The 14,121-nt window shown below is 39.3% G+C and overlaps 1 protein-coding gene across 13 annotated transcripts in view; it reads left to right on the forward strand.

Moving 5' to 3' along the window:
- PPP1R9A (protein phosphatase 1 regulatory subunit 9A) overlaps positions 1-14,121 on the forward strand; it is a 349,347-nt gene that overhangs the window by 255,558 nt on the left and 79,668 nt on the right. The gene's annotated exons all lie outside the window — the stretch shown is intronic.

Genomic DNA, 14,121 nt, shown 5'->3' on the forward strand with positions numbered 1-14,121 from the left:
AAATCTGAGTGGCCAATGAGCACATGAAAAGATGCTGAAACATATTAGGAATCAAAATGTAAAAATTAAAAACCAAAATGAAATACTATTTTCCATCTATTAAATTGATTTAAATTGGATATTTTAAGTTTTGGTGGGAATATGAACTAAAAGGAACTCTTCTCTGTATAAGTATAAATTGGCCAATTCACTTTGAAAAATGATTCGGTATTATCTAGTGAAGTTGACCCAACAATTACATTTCTTAAAAAAACACCTTAGTAAAATTCTAAATTCATGAGATGTTGCTGTTGTTGTTCAGTCACTCAGTCATGTTTGACTTTTGTGACCCAATGAACTGCAGCACACCAGGCCTCCCTGTCCTTCACTGTCTCCCTGAGATTGCTCAAACTCATGTCCATTGAATCCATGATACCATCCAACCATCTCATCCTCTGTCGTTCCCTTCTCCTGCCTTCAGTCTTTCCCAGCTCAGGGTCTTTTCCAGTGAGTCAGCTCTTCCAGTGAGTCTTTTGCATCGCGTGTCCAAAGAATTGGAGCTTCAGCTTCAGCATCAGTCCTTCCAATGAATATTCAGGGTTGACTTTCTTTAGAATTGACTGGTTTGATCTCCTTGCTGTGCAAGGGACTCTCAAGGGTCTTTTCCAGCACCACAGTTTGAAAGCATCAATTCTTCAGTGTTCAGCCTTCTTTATGGTCCAACTCTCACATCCATACATGACCACTGGAAAAACCATTGCCTTGACTAGACGGACCTTTGTTGGCAAAGTAATGTCTCTGCTTTTTAATATGCTGTCTAGGTTGGTCATAACTTTTCTTCCAAGGAGCAAGCGTCTTTTAATTTCATGATTGCAGTCACCATCTGCAGTGATTTTGGAGACCAAGAAAATAAAGTCTGCCACTGTTTCCATTTTTTCCCAATCCACTGGCCGTGAAGTGATGGGACCAGATTCCATAATCTTAGTTTTTTGAACATTGAGTTTTAAGCCAGCTTTTTCATTCTCTTTTACATTCATTGAGAGGCTCTTTAGTTCCTCTTCAATTTCTACCATTAGAGTGGTGTCATCTGCGTATCTGAGGTTATTGATATTTCTCCCAGCAGACTTGCTTCCAGCTTGTGACTCATCCAGCCTAGCATTTCACATGATATACTCTGCATATAAGTTAAATAAGCAGGGTGACAATGTACAGCCTTGACATACTCCTTTCCCAATTTGAAACCAGTCCATTGTTCCATGACCAGTTCTAACTGTTGCTTCTTGACCTGCATGTAGGTTTCTCAGGAAGCAGGTCAGGTGGTTTGGTATTCCCATCTCTTTAAGAATTTACCACAGTTTGTTGTGGAAGCACGGTGTAATATCATTCTTGTAAAAGAAAAGAATTGGATACAACTTATATCTCTATCAAAAAGAGAATGGGTTAATATATTGAGGTATATTCAATGGAATGCCATACAAAAGATGTTTCTGCACTTCATAACAGGGATTTCAGGAGCCTATAATTAAAAGGAGAAAGGCACAGAAGAATACATGATTCCATTTATATGAAGTTTAAAATCATGTAAAAATTACTGATACATTACTCAGTCATACAAAAATATAGTAAAACTAAAGAAAAACAAGAATGATAAAAATCAGCAGAATTATTCTTAAGGGCAAGAGACTAAACTATTACAGAATCAAGAGGCACAAAGAGAGGATTATAATTGAAATGTAGCGGTACTGCTCCTTAAGTTGTTAGTTCATTTGTGGTGGTTATATCCTTATTTCATTATATTTTTGTATATTTCATAAATATTATTTGTGTGAATTCAATATTTAATGAAAAAAGTTAAAATCTGTCGTGTCCAATTGCTTATATTTAACAGTTATGTGGGTATAAAATGAATATGACATGATTCCTGCTCTCCAGGGTCCTATAAAATGACTTAAAGACTTTGTGTCTCAAAGTGGGACACTCATAGTACTTCTTTAAGACTGCAAATTTCTCCACCCAGCCTCGCATCTGCTGGAACAGAATGTGCACTGCCAATGGCCTAGGGCTATGGGGGTTTGTGGGAAGGGTTGGGTATAATCAGGGCTGGAGCTGTCCAGTTTAAAGATGCCGGGAAAACTGACGAGAAGACTTTTGAGTGCTGGTATTGCAGACACTTTTCAAGAAGAAATTGTTGTCACAAACCACCAGATAGCCATAATGAGGAAAGGAGTAAAAATTATTTTCCCTCAAAGGAAATTATAAGTTTGAGAGTACGTTTATTATTAATCCGTAGAAACACCATCAATGATATTTTTGTTGGTCTTACTTTTTGTTTACTATCAATTCTGTTGCTATAATTTCTAGATCTATGTGATAATCAGCATTTTTGCAATCATATGAGTCAATTTTTATGTGAATACACCATATTTTCCAAGATTCAATTAGTTGTACATCTAAAGAATTATTGAAATAATAATAATGTGCCACTTGGTCAGTGTAGTTGCTCTCTTCTGCAGATTAAAGATTCAGGAAAATACAAATCTCTTAAGTCTCTTCCCACAATTCTGCTGGCATCAGAATAAGTGCTTCATTGTTTCCTTAGCAAGTAAAATGAAACTCAAGGAAGGCTGCCAATTTGAAATTGCAGTGTGACATTTGAATTACAGAGGTCTACTTTGGTCTCTTGACTGTTTAGTTCTGGATATCAGTGGGAAAAATAGGGATCACTGGTTCCCTCCTCATATAGAATATATTCATCAGAGACTTAATGACATTTATATCTTAGTAAGTAGCTATCATTTATAAAGAGGAATTGAATTAGAAATATTGAGTCATGGAAAAATATAGTTTATACTCCCAAGAAGCTTAGTATTTTGCTGTGGAAACAAATATATATGGTAAAGAATTTAAATCATTTTCAAAGCAGTCTGTCAAAAGGCCAGAAAACCACAGTCTAAAAGAATCATCACAACAAAGGACACACGAAAGTAAAAGCGTGAGTTTGAGACTTGTGTTTCAGCTTTTATTTGCAAGAATTTTTGTTATTTTTATATGTTTTCTGTAGCTAAGAAGCTGAGCTAATATTGGGTGAACTCAAGAAATAAAAAGACTAGTTTACCTGCAGAGTATATGAAAGGAGTAACGGTGGGAAAGTCTTCAACAGAGTAAACTGAATAATGTTGTCAGTTCAGTTCAGTTCAGTCGCTCAGTCGTGTCCAACTCGTTGCGACCCCATGAATCGCAGCACACCAGGCCTCCCTGTCCATCACCAGCTCCCGGAGTTCACTCAGACTCACGTCCATCGAGTCGGTGATCCCATCCAGCCATCTCATCCTCTGTCAATCCCTTCTCCTCCTGCCCCTAATCCCTCCCAGCATCAGAGTCTTTTCCAGTGAGGCAAGTCTTCACATGAGGTGGCCAAAGTACTGGAGTTTCAGCTTTAGCATCATTCCTTCCAAAGAAATCCCAGGGCTGATCTCCTTCAGATTGGACTGGTTGGATCTCCTTGCAGTCCAAGGGACTCTCAAGAGTCTTCTCCAACACCACAGTTCAAAAGCAGCAATTCTTCGGCACTCAGCCTTCTTCACAGTCCAACTGTCACATCCATACATGACCACTGGAAAAACCATAGCCTTGACTAGACGAACCTTTGTTGGCAAAGTAATGTCTCTGCTTTTGAATATGCTATCTATGTTGGTCATAAATTTTCTTCCAAGGAGTAAGCGTCTTTTAATTTCATGGCTGCAGTCACCATCTGCAGTGATTTTGGAGCCCCAAAAAATAAAGTCTGACACTGTTTCCACTGTTTACCCATCTATTTCAAATAATGTTATAGAAACTTCAAAAATCAGCTGAATTTCTAGGCAGTTTTTGAAATTAACACAATATTGTAAAGCTTGCTTGCTTGCTTGCTGCATCGCTACAATTGTATCCGACTCTGTGCGACCCCATGGACTGCATGCAGCCTACCAGGCTTCTCTGTCCATAGGATTCTCCAGGCAAGAACACTGGAGTGGGTTGCCATTTCCTTCTCCAGTGCATGAAAGTGGAAAGTGAAAGTGAAGTCGCTCAGTCATGTCTGACTCTTAGCGACCCCATGGACTGCAGCCTACCAGGCTCCTCCATCCATGGGATTTTCTGGGCAACAGTACTGAAGTGGGGTGCCATTGCCTTCTCCAATTGTAAAGCTACTATACCCTAATAATAATAATAATGGTTGGGAAACAGTTCTCTCCAGGGCTCTAAGATTTCTGAGGCATTGAATACTCTTTGTTCTAGACTATCTGTTCAAGTCCCTTATGATTATACAGTGGAAGTGACAAATAGATTCAGGGGACTAGATCTGATAGAGTGCCTGAAGAACTATGGACAGAGGTTCATGACATTGTACAGGTATGGCCCTAACAGAAGCAGAAGGTGTCAAGAATACACAGAAGAACTATACAAAAAAGCTCTTCATAACCCAGATAACCATGATGGTGTGATCACTCTCCTAGAGCCTGACATTCTAGAATGCAAAGTCAAGCGGGCCTTAGGAAACATCACTCCAAGCAAAGCTAGTGGAGGTGATGGAATTCCAGTTGAATTCTTTTAAATCCTAAAAGATGATGCTCTGAAAGTGCTGCACTCAATATGCCAGCAAATTTGGAATACTCAGCAGTGGCCACACGACTGGAAAAGGTCAGTTTTCATTCCAATCCCAAAGAAAGACAATGCTGAAGAACGTTCAAACTACCACACCATTGCACTCATCTCATACACTAGAAAAGTAATGCTCAAAATTCTCCAAGCCAGGCTTCAACAATACATGAACCGTGAACTTCCAGATGTTCAAGCTGGTTTTAGAAAAGTCAGAGGAACCAGAGATCAAATTGCCAACATCCGTTGGCTCATTGAAAAAGCAAGAGAGTTCCAGAATAACATCTACTTCTGCTTTATTGACTATACCAAAGCCTTTGACTGTGTGGATCACAATAAACTGTGAAAAATTCTGAAAGAGATGGGAATACCAGACCATCTGACCTGCCTCCTGAGAAATCTGTACGCAGGTCAAGAAGCAACAGTTAGAACTGGACATGGAACAACAGACTGGTTCCAAACTGGGAAAGGAGTACATCAAGGCTGTATATTGTCACCCTGTATATTATTTAACTTCTATGCAGAATATATCATGAGAAACACTGGGCTGGAGGAAGCACAAGCTGGAATCAAGATTGCTGGGAGTAATATCAATAACCTCAGGTATGCAGATGACACCACACTTATGGTAGAAAGCGAAGAAAAACTAAAGAGCCTCATGATGAAAATGAAAGAGGAGAGTGAAAAGTTGGCTTAAAACTCAACATTCAGAAAGCTAAGATCATGGCTTCTGGTCCCATCACTTCATGGTAAATAGATGGGGAAACAGTGGAAACAGTGGCTGACTTTATTTTTTTGGACTCCAAAACCACTGCAGATGGTGACTGCAGCCATGAAAATAAAAGACGCTTACTCCTTGGAAGAAAAGTATGACCATCCTAGACAGAATATTAAAAAGCAGAGACATTACTTTGCCAACAAAGATCCATCTAGTCAAAGCTGTGGTTTTTCCAGTAGTCATGTGTGGATGTGAAAGTTGGACTATAAAGAAAGCTAAGTGCTGAAGAATTGATGCTTTTGAACTGTGGTGTTGGAGAAGACTCTTGAGAGTCCCTTGGACTGCAAGGAGATCCAACCAGTCCATCCTAAAGGAAATCAGTCCTGAATATTCATTGGAAGGGCTGATGCTGAAGCTGAAACTCCATTACTTTGGCCACCTGATACGAAGAACTGACACATTTGAAAAGACCCTGATGCTGGGAAATATTGAAGGTGGGAGCAGAAGGAGATGACAGAAGATGAGCTGGTTGGATCTCATCACCGACTCAATGGACACGAGTGAGTAGACTCCAGGAGCTGATGATGGGTAGGGAGGCCTGGTGTGCTGCAGTCCATGGGGTCGCAAAGAGTTGGACACGACTGAGCGACTGAACTGAATTGAATCAGTGACACCACCTCTATCCTGGAAAGCATTCAGGTTGACCTCAGCTCAGTGGCCAGGGTTTTTATGGATTATAGAATTCCCTTCACCCCTGTGTTTTTCCCTTGTGGTCCCATTCCTGGTCTGTAAAATCACTCATATCCCCTGCTATATTTGAGGATGTAGTGGTATGGCACTAAAGACTCTGATACCACTAGTACCTTAGACCAAGTGAAAAACTCACTTGAAGAATCTTAAGGAGATACCCCTGTATTTCTAAAGTAGACCTTGATGGTTTATGGAATTTGTTTAACCAGTAGGGTCTGGGAGCCTGGGGAGTATAGTCAGTCTCAGAACTGCAAGTTGGTCTCATTCTGCTATTTGGAGTTCTTTTAATGGTAGTTTTAATTATATGCTGTGGGAAAGACTGAATAGATTTTGTCTGGCCACTCTTGGCCACACGTATCAATGTAGTCAAGGGAATGCCATACTCATGGGAAGATTCATCAGATACCCACATGGTGCAGAAATGAGGGTGAATATTATTGGAACACAATTCCCCCAGGGCTCTCTGACTATTCTGCATGTGTTGTGAGCAGAGGCACTAATGCCCTTTGTTTCAGATATTTTTTCAATGATATTTTACATAGTGAACAGCCTTGGAAAATAGAGACAGAGTCTCCATTTAAGGTAGGTGACAGACTTGCTTATCGTCTTTGATTAAAAAAATGTGAGTTTTCTAAGCTCAGAATTCTTAACAGAAGATTTTATGTTCATACCCTCTGCTCCATTTTTAGACCATGACAGAATCCTGGATTTGATCTTTGTTTGGAAGCCATTTCTTAGTCTTAGAATCGAGACTCTCAGAACCATCATGTTTTGTTGGTTCCTTTCTGTTCAGCTGTCCTCTGAGTTGATGGCTAGTCATCATATTTTACTATAAGCAGCAGAAAGAAAGCAGACAGTGCCTTCAACACTTTGGAAATCTACTTCTCTTGTTCATTTGGTTCAGTAGGAGTATTTCCTATGTTGTGCTTCAGAAGGTGATAATGTGGCTAAGCTTTCTGCCACTACAGTCTTTTCAAGGAAATTTAGGCTGCTTTAATATACTCTTCAAAATCCTCCCTGCTTTCATTCCAGCCTGATTCCAGACTTCCCCGTTTTCCTATATTTATTACGGCTGGGCTGGGCTGTGCTGAGTTGCTAGTCGTGTCCGACTCTTTGCGACCACATGGACTGCAGCCCACCAGGCTCCTCTGTCCATGGGATTCTCCAGGCAAGAATACTAGAGTGGGTTGCCATGCTCTCTTCCAGAGCATCTTCCCAACCCAGGGATTGAACCCAGGTCCCCCACATTGCAGGCAGATTCTTTACCGTCTGAGCCACCAGGGAAGCCCCCCTTTCTATTGTTCTATAATAAATTACTACCAGAACGTAGCAACTTAAAATAAGAAATACTCACAGATTACAGTATCTGTAGGTCAGTTTAGCTGGATACCTCTGACTCAAGATGTCTCATAAAGCCAAAAGTAAGGTTGTAGCTACAGCTGCAGTCACACACACGCTCAACTTGGCGAAGGTCTGCTCCAAGGCCACTCATAGCTGTTGCCTGAATGCAGGAGATCCACTTCCAACTTGGCAGGCCTCAGGTCCTTGCTGGCTATTGGCCACAAACAGCAGTTTCTTGTGATACGGGCCTCTCCATAGGACCACATACAACATGGTGGGTTGGCTTTCAACAGCAAGAGGACAAAAAAGATGCCAGTCACAGGGTTTTGAAAACCAGTCTTAGAAGTGACATCCCATCACTTTTGTTGTGTCCTGCTTGTTAGAAGCGAGTCTCTAGACGCAGTGCCCGTTCAAGGGAAGAGCTTATAGAAGTCCATGAGGAAGAGATCAGCGGGGCTTATTTTACAGCCTACCTGCCGTAGTGGTAAAGAGCTTTTGAAGAGTATACTTTTGAAATGGAAGGAGGCAGGGAGCTAAAGAAAGCTTTACAATTCTGTAAAGTCTAATTCTAGTTTTTGAATGGTCTACCACAATTACTAGAAAATTTTAAGAAGGGTTAAAGATGAGTTTGAGTTCTTACAGAAGATTGTACAGGCAAATCTTAAATCTTTCTGGTCAGAATTTTAGGAGGAATAATCTGCCTGCCTTCAGGAGCTGAGCATCTGAAGGCAGGGAACACAAGAGGCATTATCAGTAATAGAGATAGAGATGTTAGATGTTTCTTGATTTGGTGACTAGACAGTAAGAATGGAGTGAAATTTCAGAAAACATTCTGAAAACAAAAGATAAAATTTTGAATGACTTGATAAATGAGAGAAATGAATATATGTCTTGAGCCATACATCATGTTGGATGTTTTACATATTTTATTTCTTTGAATCCTCTCAATACCTATGAGGTTGGAATTTTTCACACCATTTTATAGAAGAAAAGGTCACAGAAGACACAAGCTGAATGACTTGCCCACTGTCATGCAACAGTGGTATTACTTTTTCTCTTTTGGGGCCCTGGTCTCTCCAGCTCCCAGGCCATGCTCTTTTTTGTTGTACTGTTCTGTGGCATTGTCTTGGAGAAACCGAAGACAGTGGAAATAATCATAGTCCTGATGATTATCATAGTCATCTAGTCATTTAGCATATTCTAGGCACTGTGATTGGAGAAGGCGATGGCACCCCATTCCGGTACTCTTGCCTGGAAAGTTCCATGGACGGAGGAGTCTGGTGGGCTGCAGTCCATGGGGTCGCAAAGAGTCGAACACGATTGAGCAAGTTCACTCTCACTTTTCACTTTCATGCATTGGAGAAGAAAATGGCAACCCACTCCAGTGTTCTTGCCTGGAGAATCCCAGGGACGGGGTAGCCTGGTGGGCTGCCGTCTGTGGGGTCGCACAGAGTCAGACACGACTGAAGCGACTTAGCAGCAGCAGCAGCAGGCACTGTAATTAATACTTCAAATATATCACTACTAGAAATTCTCCCAACAGCGTTATGAAGAAGGTGTTATTATCCCCAGTGACATGAAAAGAGACCAAATGGCCCAACATTACAAAACCTGGACACGCAAGTCAGCTGAGAGAACACAGAAAGAGAGATGCCTTTTCAGAGATGGGGATGCTTTTGCTGAAAGTCATCTGGATGGTTGGCGCAGACTGAGGAATTTTAAACATTAAAGTGTTAGTTTGAGGTCTTTCTCCTCCAGAGAAAAAGCAACTCTCTTCTGTCCTCCCACAGAACTGAGTCTGAAAATATATATAACCAAATTCAATTCCAGTAAACAAATCCAACAAAAACTGCATAATTAAGGCTATTTTTATGATTAGCACCATTTAGTTTCCCTGAATCTACCAGAACAAACATTGCCTCAGCAAAAACGACTACTAATGGTGAACCTAACAACAAGAGAAAATCCCAGAAGGGTCAGTGAGGCCCCGGCTGCAGCTGTGCTTTCACTATGTTTCTTACTTGAAAGCTGAGAATCAACAGGAAAATCAGGCTCTACCGTGCTGTGTAGATGTGGCTAAAACTGTATTAATTTATTCAGCAAACATTTGTTCAGCGCCTACTACATGCCAAGCAGTGTGCGAGCCACACGAATTACAGGCATAGATTATACCTGGCATTCTCAAAGAATTTGCCATTGAAAAAAGTTGTTGGGAGAAGGCAGATAAAAAAACAGCCAAGTTTTATGGGTGAAGTGTGGCACATCACAGAAACATTAAGAGTCTTAAAGAAGAGTCACGAAGAAGAGTCTTAAAGGCAGCAGCCTTTAAGTAGATAGACATTCATTTGGATCATTAGGGAAGGAGGAGAGTCAATAAGTGAGGATAATAGAGACCTGGAAGTTTGCTTGACCCTGGGTAGAAGCTAGTACCTACTCCAAAACTGAGAACACGAGAAGAGGAACAAGTTAAGGAAGTGTAAAAGTTTCACTTCAAAAATGACGGTTTGCTTATAAAAGATTCGTGTGGCCAGGGTTTCTAGGACATTATATTTGTGAGACCAAAAGCAAACAAATGTCTGGTTACAAGATTTGGTGAAGCTTTACCCTATTGCTAATGTGGTATAAGTACCGCCACCAGCAGCAGCGGTCACTTATTTTGAGTATCTGCCATGTGCCTGCCCTTGTGTTGCATATTCTGCAGGCACCATCTAACTAAATGTCATGAAAACCTTGTTACTCTAAGGAACTATTTTTATCCTCACTTTATGGATGTGAAATTGAAACTTAGATCTGAAAAGTAACTTTGCCAACATCAAGAGCTGAGATTTGAACCTAGGCCCAAGTAATTTCAAAACCAAGTTTCTTTAATTGGTCTTTTCTATAACAGATACTGTCTGTTCCTTTGTAAAACCTATACTGAAATCTATAGCCCTCCTGAGTATTCAAGGCTCTAATATGTCTACATGCTTCTGGTCCCTCTAGAACCACCAGAAGAGGCAGAAGCTGTCAGTTGTACTTAACATTGTAATTATGAATCTTAGTAAAATATTAAATCCTCCGCTAGAATATGAGTATAAAGGAAGTTGTGTCTATGAAAGCAGATAAAATTCTTTGTAGCGATTCAGAGAAGACTGGTAGCTCAAGAAAACTAGATTGAAAAGGAAATGCAAAAGAGAAAAGCTATAAAAATCTAGAGGAATTTCACACTTATTTTGCCTTGCAAGTGTCTTTTTCATCCATTTTAAGACAGTGCATTAATTCTTTGGCATATACGCTCTGGTTCTGGTTTATATAACAAGGAGTACATGAAACATCAGTCAGCATACATGTGAGCCAAACCTTTTGAAGGAGACTTCTGTGCGCTTGTCCAGGGTGAGCATACTATGAGAGAAAAGAAGAGGACAAGAACTTTGGAGCTCACTACAGGCAGGCACAAGTCTTCAAAGTGAACTGAATGATAAGGTTCAAAGATGCAGAGAGTGAATCTCAACACAACAGGATTATGCACCAGGGCTTTTGGTTGGAGAGAAATGAAAGGAATGTATTTCCGTTTATTTTTCTACAAAGCTTTAGCTCTGTAGACTGCAAACAGCATAGCATAGAAGAAAGAGCATGGGCCGTGGGATATGTTAAATATGTAACTTCAGGAAAATAACTAATTGACCTTGAGGAAAGTTTCTGAGCCTCAGTTTCCTCAAGTTAACATGGTATAGTAACATCAGACAGTTTTTAAAGAATGTACAGTGTTGGGCACATAGTAAGTTACAAAAAAAAAAAATCAATATTCTTTTTTTTTACCCTTTTGGGAGGCTATTTAAAAATATAAAATGTTAGTCAAGAAGGTAGATAAGATGATGAAACGGTAAGAACTATTCTTGCCTCATTTAAAGTGGATTTGCAAGTTGGGACAAAGAACTTTCAAGAGTTTCTGTTTACTTAAAATATGTTAAGCATTTTCAGAATAAAGAGAGAAAGAGAAGAAGGATCAGGATACCAATGGAAACACTGTGTTGTAGCAGTTTTGGGGGGTACAACATTGTCCACTTTCCTCTGTAAATGTCAAATTCAATTTAATTTTGAGATTGATGAAATTCTGTATCAGTCCATGTAATTTATGTTATTTGCTGACTAACCAGAAAAGTAATTTCCATTTTCCAAAAAGATAAAAGAATTAGAAGAATGTATATTCTGAGTCTACTGAATGTAACTTTTAAGCTTCTAGGTGTTTATGGGCTTCTGTAGTAAATCCATACTTTATTCAAAAGCCTGTTTAGGATGGGGGTGATAAATAATCAATGGGAGAGAATGGCAACATGTTTTAAAACACTATATCCAGAGATTCTGATAAATAATAGTATAATAAAGACAGTAAAATACACATCTTGTCCTCAGGATGCTTGAGATTAATTAGAGAAAACACTAGTAAATGGAAAGATGAAATGAAAGATAACAAATTTTAACAGAATTGCAGGCAGTTTGGGTATTGAGAAGGAGACTGGCAAAGTAAAAAAAAAAATCAAAACAATTCTTAGTGACTTACATTTATAAAAATAATTTTGATGACTCAAATGGATAGCAAAGCCAGAATTGTACTTAGAGGTGAGAATTGCATATATTGTAGAGACCCTAATCCTGTTATTTACTAAAAAGAATGTTAAAAAATTAATGTGATCTAATGCTGCCTTCTCATCAAATGACTTTACAGGGTATTTTCTTGATATGATTGAAAACTTCCTAGCAGGTTACAGATATTACCAAGTAAATGCAATTGGGATTATTGGATTCATTTAAAAAAAAAATATTTTTCAAGATCCTATTATAGGTTAGGCCTCTTCCTAGGCACATATTTATGTTCATTCCCTTAGACATGATGAAGAAGTATCTATTTTCAAGCTGTTAAAGGAAAATCAAATTGTTCAACTCTTAGGTTTAAAAAGTGCTATGCCGTCATCAGACCTTAAATTTAACTTCAGATTTTATTGAATCATTCATGGTATTTGTCAAATTGATGTGATATAGAAGTGAATTTTATATACCTAGCTTAGGCCTTTATAATTGCTGATAGTTGTAACTATAGGGTTAAGAATAAGTGCAGAGTTTTATGTCTCTAAATCAGAACTTTCAGCAAGGTATCTTGAGATCATGTACTTGCCAGTCATGCTACATTTCTGTTCATTAACATCACTGGGATTCATCAAGTACCTATTAGTTCTAAAAATGTGTATAAACAGAAGATGAATTAATGTACAGAATCTCACACACACACACAAAACAGGTCTGGAATTAGAGTCCTTTTAAGGTTTATAGGAACTAATCATACCACAAATGGAGGCTCTCTGGGAACAGCCAGCCCCCACTGTTGAGCTACCTTCCCTCCCAGTGCCACTGACACTTAGAATGATGTTTACAGTTCAGATCATTTCAGACTGCTTTCTAAAGACTCCTAGGATTCCCTGTGCTGATAAACTACGGTTTCAACATGGAGGCCAGCCACTGCTTTCCCTTTCAGTCAAGGCGTCTCTGATTTTTTTGTGTGGGGGAAACAGGGAGTTCTAATGTGTAACCAGTGTGGAAAGTCACTGCTCTGTATGAAATACCCTGAGCTTACTTGTATACACAAATGCCGCCAAAGTCAAAGTCTTCATGATGATAGTCTCTGTGTGAGGAGGAAGAGTCTGAGTATGCTGCGTCATCCTTTGTTGTTCCTCATGCTCAATGGCCTCCAGAAATTGTGTGTACATCTGGACACTGCAATTTAAGAGAGAAATTTGAGAACCTGGAGAGATGTCAGTGTACAGGCAGAAAGACAATTACAGAGAATGAGACCTAGGAGGAAATTGCAGTTATTTTACTTTGAAAGAGAGAATTCAAAATGGCAATACTAATGATCTTTCAGAAATTAGGAATTATTACACTGAAGTTAATGACTGGATTTCCTTCATTTGCAAACAGTCAAGTAAATACAGTTTCAGGTTTAGGAAGAACAATTTAGTGTAGAACCAAAAGATAAAATAGCAATCGGATACTAAGCTTGTTTAGTCAAAGAAATAGATCACTCAGTACACTATGAAATGTTTTAAAGGCAACATGAATTCTTATCTGTTTTATGTATTAAATGTAATACTACCTGAAGGAGCAGGGGTGAATTAAAGAAACTTTGTTTTTCAAGCCTGTGAGTCAGTGATTTATCTTCAGTTTAAATCAGAAGGTATAGATCTCAAACAAGTAACCTGGTGCTGCCAGGAAAGGAGCCACTTTCTAATCATGTTAAGGAACTTAGTGGTGAGGAAGAATATACATTCCAGGGCTCATGAACTGGATCCCTACAGGGGCCCAGGGGTATCATGAAGGAGGGATGCTCACAGCTTAGTATAATGAATTATGGAACTTGTGGTGTATTAGAAAGAGTGTGACCCATGTAAACGAACAACCACTGCTGACTCTGACCAGTGTTTCTCATATCATAATGTGCCTATATTGTCAGATCTTTGGTTCTATCACACACACACACACAAAAGAGAAACTGGAAACTAGAATCTTAGGTGACATTTTTTTTTTAAACGTCAAAATGCTCACATTTATCAAAGTAGTACTAAACAGGCAAAGCAATGTACCCATGTGGGCTGTAAGGTAGAAACTTTTGGTTTGCCCTTTAGGTCACTAGTTAACCACCATGTTAGTTAAACAAGCAAATGAAG

The sequence above is a fragment of the Bos taurus genome, chromosome 4, assembly GCF_002263795.3.
Source record: "Bos taurus isolate L1 Dominette 01449 registration number 42190680 breed Hereford chromosome 4, ARS-UCD2.0, whole genome shotgun sequence".
Taxonomy (NCBI): Eukaryota; Metazoa; Chordata; class Mammalia; order Artiodactyla; family Bovidae; genus Bos; species Bos taurus.